This window comes from Ammospiza nelsoni, chromosome 8 (assembly GCF_027579445.1).
Source record: "Ammospiza nelsoni isolate bAmmNel1 chromosome 8, bAmmNel1.pri, whole genome shotgun sequence".
Lineage (NCBI taxonomy): Eukaryota > Metazoa > Chordata > Aves > Passeriformes > Passerellidae > Ammospiza > Ammospiza nelsoni.
This window is the reverse complement of record NC_080640.1, coordinates 32,941,963-32,948,845: the sequence shown is the minus strand read 5'-3', so window position 1 is coordinate 32,948,845 and position 6,883 is coordinate 32,941,963. Positions and strand designations below refer to the sequence as shown.

The 6,883-nt window shown below is 47.7% G+C and overlaps 1 pseudogene; it reads right to left on the bottom strand.

Moving 5' to 3' along the window:
* Nucleotides 1–1,387: 1,387 nt before the first annotated feature.
* Nucleotides 1,388–6,883, bottom strand: LOC132076536 (protein ecdysoneless homolog; annotated as a pseudogene).

Here is a 6,883-nt window from a genome sequence, read left to right as displayed (position 1 = left end):
TCCCCATCCATTGATAGCCCTGAAATAATGGCCAAGGCAGGGTTCCTTTCCATTGATCCCCTCAGCATTGCAGGTGAATGGGGATTCCCCCAGTTGAAACACAGACAATAAGGGAAAATTAACCAGTTAAACAACTCCAGAATACACTTGGACAGAAATCCATTGAAAGGGAACCACACACCTCTTGTCTTCCCTAATTAATTCCATCAGGCTTCCTTCACTAAAAACACTCTCAGAATTAAAAGTGGAGATGCCTGGTGTGTTACCTCAAAGCAGTGGAAGAGGCAGCATGGAAATGCTTCTTCTGCCATGGCAAACTCTCCTGGGAGCACTCCCAGAGCCTTGCAGGGCTCCCCTGGGAAGCTGCTGAACAAATGGAAAGAGTTGGCATGAGCAGAGCCCCAGAGAAATCCCAGCCCCACTGATGGAAAAGTCAGATTATCCAAGCAGCAACAGCAGCTGGAGTGTTTGCAAAAGAGCAGCTTTGTTCTGAACCCAGCTTAGGAGCTCTCCTCATGCACTAAGGGAGTCCCTCCATCTATTTGGACCTTTTCTATAGCACAGGCCACACAGCAGCTCAATGTGATCATGTTCTTCAACTCAATTATGTTTTAAAGTATCTAAACTTGATCTAGCTACTCATCAGTAGAGAATTTTATGTATTTTCAGAGTAAATCACCTTTCCTGGTCAAACACCAACCCTTCCCAAGGTTCAAGTACCTCTGTTTTCCACCACTAACTGCTCATTAGCCTTGTCTCAATTAAAAAACCTCTGTTCACCCCATTTTTCCACCACAGATTTGTCTGAGTCTCTCACCTCTCAGCAGTCCAAATTGCTTTAAATTTAGCAGAACCTTCTTCACACTTCCCAGCTCTTGCTGTCCATCTCTAATCCCTGTCCAACCTGCCAGTGCTCTCCCTGAACTGCTGACAAAGTGAATTACACAACATCAGTGCAGGACAACTCATTAATTGCTGAATGAAAATGAAATAAAGAGAAATTAAGAAGCTGATTTGGACCCAGCAGGACTGCACTGTTGGTGTCTGTGAATCAAGAATTTCTATTTATTTTATATCAAATTTAACCCATAGAAACCTAAGTTCTCATATTTAAAATAGATTTTTCATTCCAGATGCAAGCAACATGCTGCATGCCTTCCAGCCACAGTTTCACTGAAAAAACCCCAAACTGCTCAGCCTGGGCTCACATCATGCCAGCAGTAGCTGTATATCAACATTCAGCAGTAATGGAATTCATTCAGAAAATGAACAATTACAAAAATATTTTTACTCCAAGAACTGAGGAAGTTATGCATATCTTCAAAAAAATCAGTAATCACGTTGTATTTCTGATTTTATTGAAATAAAATTCAAAAATACTTCTGGCCAATATTCACACATTTGATCCAATTACTCATCCTGCAATGTGCTATTTCCCCACCTGCCCCTGAAAGCAGCAGCATTTTCAGAAGAAGAACTGCTCCCCACATATTGAACCCACTCAGCAATGGGTAAAAGGACATTTTAGAAACGTGGCAAATTGGATCACTGAATCAAAAAATGGGAGAGAGGTGTTGTAATACAAGAAAACATCATTTGAGTCATGCATTCTACATACTTTTCCAGTTTTCTGAAATTGTGTCAGCACTGGGAAAATCTCATTTCCACCCAAGACAGTGTGCAAACAGAAGCTTTTGCAGGTGAATTCACTCTGCTGGAGTGACACATAATGAACAGAATACTCCAAATTCAAACCTTTGGCCTCTTCTCCCCCATCCTGCTCGTGTGTCTGTGCTCCATCTCCCCAGCAGCCATGTCTGGTGCCAAGGCTCTCCCTGCCTTGCTCAGCTGCCAGTGAGCTCTGTGCTCTCAGGTAAATTCACCCCCAGGCTCTGTAAAATGCTCGAGGTGGGTCTGCCAGGCCAGCCTGGGCACTGTAGGACTCGAGCAGGTTTGCCACCAGGTTCATGTCCACATCCAGGGCTGCCAGCTCAGCAGCCTCAGCTCCACAGTCAGGGCCAGCACTCTCACATGGGGCTGCTCCAACAGAACTTGCCTGCAGACAGTACAAAGAGAAAGCTTTAGCAAATTGCATGAGCACATTTAAGGGGGAAAAAAGGGTAAATCACAGGAGAAAAGAAACAACAATTGTGCAGCCAGCAAAGTCCAGTACACTCCTGAGTCCTGATAGACAGGAATTCAGACACCAAATGCTCATGTCAGCTGGAAATCACCACTGTCCATTACCCAAATTAGGTTCCAAGAGAAGGACACAAAGTGTTGCTGAGTCCTGGCTCAGCTTCCTATGGGAGAAAGCTACTACAGGAACTCACAAGTGAAGCTGCAGCTGCTTGCCCTACTACTAAAAACAGGGAAAAGATGGGCAAACTAAAACTAAGCCTTGGAAAAGATGGGCAAATTCCAAGCTTAGGTAAGTTTCAGTTTATAAAAAACGTATGATGGTGCAGGTCCAGCACACTTTGCTTGCACGTGGGAAGGTTCCAATCCCATTACTCAGAATGGCCACCTGCAGCACATTTCCTGCTTGGAAATTACTGCTGCAAATCAGAGCCCAAGGCACACTCACCCCTCTCTTGTGGCTGCTGAAACTTTTCCCAACGTTGCTCTGTGCCAGCTCACGGTCCATCTCCTCCATGTACGCCTTGAGACTGCCCACGAGCTCCTCAGGAGACACCTTCTGCTCCTGCCTTCCATTCCCAGCATCCAGCTCTTCATCATCCTCAGCTGAGAAACCAAACTCCTCCTCTTCATCCACATCATCAGAATCCAGCTCCTCCGAGTCTGCCCCTGCACATGATTTGGTGTCAGTACAACAGCAAAGAAATCAGTGCTGGCTTTTGTTTCAAAGAAAGAAGCAATCTCACCTAAAATTCTGTCCAGGGCTTTTGTAAAAGAATCCACATCAAAGGTAACTTGGGATTCATCAGATGACCTGAAATATAAAAGGATTTTTAAAGAAATGAAGCTTCTATGCTTGCCTAAGCCTGACACAGGCACAAGTCATATTGATGTCTCTCAAGCCAGGACTGAAGCTGGGACATTTGAATTTGAAAGTCCTCAGAAGTTTGAGGCCTGTGTGCATTAGACATCAAACAGTGAGTGGAAGAATTCTTTGAATAAAGGAGAAAATTTGTGAAGACTACAAAATCCAACAGAGGGACAGAAAGCAGCTCAACTTGCAGCACTTGAACCTGCACCAGTGCCAGGTAATCTTACCTGATCCTAAACACCACAGACTGGAAACTGAAGAAAATAACAGTCAAGATATTATGGGCTGCCAAAGCCTCAGATATTTCTGTAGTGATTTCTTTTTTGGATTTGATCTTCCAGAGAAATCCACAGCCAGCTCCTTGAGCAAAGGAGACAGATTACCCTGTTTTCATTATTCACTGGGACTGCTTTTCAATGAAACTTTTCTACACTTTCTACAGTCAACCAAGCAAAAATTGCTTTGCAGTCACCACTTGGAAGAGCTCAGCATTTCACAAAACCAAGATAAAGGAGTTGCTCAAGCCAGAACTTCTCCCAGTGGAGCATTCCAGAGGAATTAGTACTTGTATGTCCTGGCCACAGCTCCCATGTTCAATGTGCAGTGGAGAAAAGGGTTCAGGTGTTTGTGACAAGGATTTCAAAGGTCACTTACAGGATTTGTAGGGTATATGACACTCATGAATTTCAAGTAGCTCTCACCTTTCTGGCACTGCAACAGATTGCTGGAAGTGATCTTCTGCCATGTGCAACAGCTCCAGGTACTTGGCTGATCCTTCCATTTCTCCCTGTTGAATGCAAGTCACAGCCATGAATCCAAACAATTCTCCCTCCCCTTCCTCCTCACAGTCAGGCTTCCTAAGGGTGACTGTTGGTCACACAGAAATGCTGAGAGAAACGAAACAACTAAAACCTCTTGTCCATGAACACTTTGAACTCAATACAGCAAAGGGGGACTCCTGTATTTGAAGTATATTAAAGGATATTAACCTAAGAATCTCAATAAAGTTGTCCAGCTTTATAACTTTCAAGTAAGTAGTCAATTTATGTCCAATTTATTAACATCAAAAAAGTAGTCAAAGTCATCTTAAAAAAACAAAACAAACAAACCACAAAACCTCACCAAAACCCCCAGAAGTCCCAAAAACCACACACACATCAAAATTACACTTGCATGGGCCCAGATAGGTCTATGGTGTTATGTATGGATCTTGAAGAATATTGAATTCTAGAGGGGTGGAAATGAAATGGAAACCAGTGAAATCAGTTACACCTCACACAATCACATATGGGGGTTTTCTTCACTCAAGTGTATTTCTCCCCTTGCTTTAGATGAATGAATCAATCCCCACATCTTGCTTTTCCCTTTTAAATTTCCAAAATAAATTCCTTTCAAAGGGGAACAAACTGCACATGTTCCCTTTAAACACATTAATTCATTTCACACAGAGATAAGGATTCAAGCTCTGGCTCCACTGCATCTCCTCACACAAGTTCAAGGGTTAAAATGTATTTTATGTATTTTCCCTGCAATGTTTAAAAGCCACAGACCTTGAAATAATCATTCTCCTTCAAGCTCCTGAGGAATCTCTCCACAGAGCACCCCTTAACACGTTTCTCTTGGCATCAGGAGCCACTTTGCTGCTCTTGGAGCACAACATTTCAAAGCCATGAGCCTGCAGACAAAAGATGCAACAACAAGAGGTTCTCAAGGTGTGACAGACTTTGCTCACATTTCTCTGGACAAGCAGGCAACCTCCAGACAAGGACCCATTCCCTGCACATGCATGAGCCAAGGCCAAAATGCCCCAGGAATCATTCCCAGCTTCATGCCCAGCTCGCAGGCTCTGTACTGAGGATGAGCTGGGGCGGGCAGGGTGTATCCACTGCGTCTGTCTGGAACAAACTGCTGCTGCACCAGCTGTGCATACAAACACCGAGTGAAAGTCACCTGCAACAGCCAGAGCAGAAACAAACACTCCCTGCAGCGGGACTGGGCTGGGGACAGCCAGCAAACTCCCTCCAGGTCACCAGAGTGCCTTTGAAGGCACCCATATTACAGGCACTGCCTGAGACTGCATTCAAAATACATCTTAGAAAGATTTTTCTGATAAATTGCTTTTCAGGCTATACAACGTTTGTTCCAAATTGAAATCCCCAAGCAAATATAAACTTTGGTCATTCTAAATACATTAGGAAAAATCCTTGATAGTCTGGAAAATCCCCATCTGAACTGCAACACGTTTCATCAAATATATCTTGTTTCCTTAACAACAATAACACCACGTTTCTCTTCAACTAGAGAAGTGCTTCAGGAGAATCAAATATCCTAAGTGCCTCAGAACATCCCAGGCATTAAAAAACAGCATTTCAGGTGCTACAGGCGACCTCTGCTGGTTCCTGATCCTAAGAAAAGCCCTGAATGCAACGTTCTCAACTCCTTCACTCTTTTCCCTCAAACAGTAACAAAGTATGAGGCTGACGCTCCAAGTACACACTTGCAATCCATTTTGGTGTTGTGTTCCAGCCCTTTAAAGAGTATTGGAGTAGGGGAAAATAATTGAACAATTTTTTGCTAATGACCAAATAAATTATTTCCATTTTAATTCATTGCCATTAGCAGCCATCCATATTCGGGTGAAGGTGTCTGCTCATTATTTCACCTGTACTAGACAAAGCCTGTGTCCTTACACAGACAGCCACACTCCAGCCCTGAGCATTCCCTACCCTCAGGGACACTTCTGAATCCATGTCTGCTGGGGTTTTTTTAATATTCATAAACCCATAGAAAGGCTTAGGTTAGATGGGACCTTATGGATCAACACCTGGTTCCAACACCCTTGCCACAGCCAGGCACACCTGCACGGGGCACAGAGAGGAGAGGCGGCTCAGCAACGCCGTGCCCGGGAACAGATTGTCCACACGGGCTGCGGAGTCTCCCTCACTGCGGATATCCCAGACCCTGCTGACAGAATCTTGTGTCCTGTGCTCGGGGACGGCCCGGCTGCAGCAGGGAGGTGGCACCAGATGCCTCACTGGGTTAACCCGTGCTGTGACACCGAGAGTCGGGGAAGCCGCCGGGTCTCCCCTCACACGCTCCCAGTTCGAGCCCGCCGGGTCCCCCTCACACGCCCTCGGTTCCCGGCCGCCGGTCTCTCCTCCAAAGATCCCGATTCTCGGCGCCGTGTGCCCCTCACATGGCCTCGGTTCTCCCTCACTCGTTCCCGGTTCGAACCCGCCGGGTCCCCCTCACAGGCTCCTGGTTCCCGGCCACCGGGTCTTCCTCACACCGCCCAGCTCCCCCTCACACACTGCCGGTTCCCGGACGCCGGATTACCCTCAAAAGATTCCGATTCCGGCCGCCAGGTGTCCCTCACACTCTCCCGATTCCCCCTCACAAGCTCCCGGTTCCCGGCCGCCGGTTCCTTCAAACGATTCCGGTTCTCCCTCACATGCCCTCGGTTCCCGGCCGCCGGGTCCCCCTCACACGCTCCCGGGTCCCCTTCAGATGTTCCTCGATTACGACCTCCAGATCCCCCTCACACACCCCCGCTTTCCCCTCACACGCTCCCGGTTCCCCCTCACTCTCTCACGGTTCCCGGCCGCCGGATCCCCCTCCCAGTCTCCCCGGCACCGGGCGCTCCTCCCGCCGCGCCTCCCGGCCCGCTCCCGGCTCACCGCGGCCCGGCGCGTAGCGCAGGCGGAACGGCTGCCGCTGCCACACGCAGGCGGCCAGGAGCGGGGCCAAGCGCACCAGGGCCAGCTCAGCGCAGCGCCGCAGCAGCGCCTCGCCTCCCGGGCCCGCCGCCGCCGCCGCCAATAGGCGGGAGCGCACCGCGACCTCGGGCAGCGCCGGCCGCCGCAGCGCCTCCAT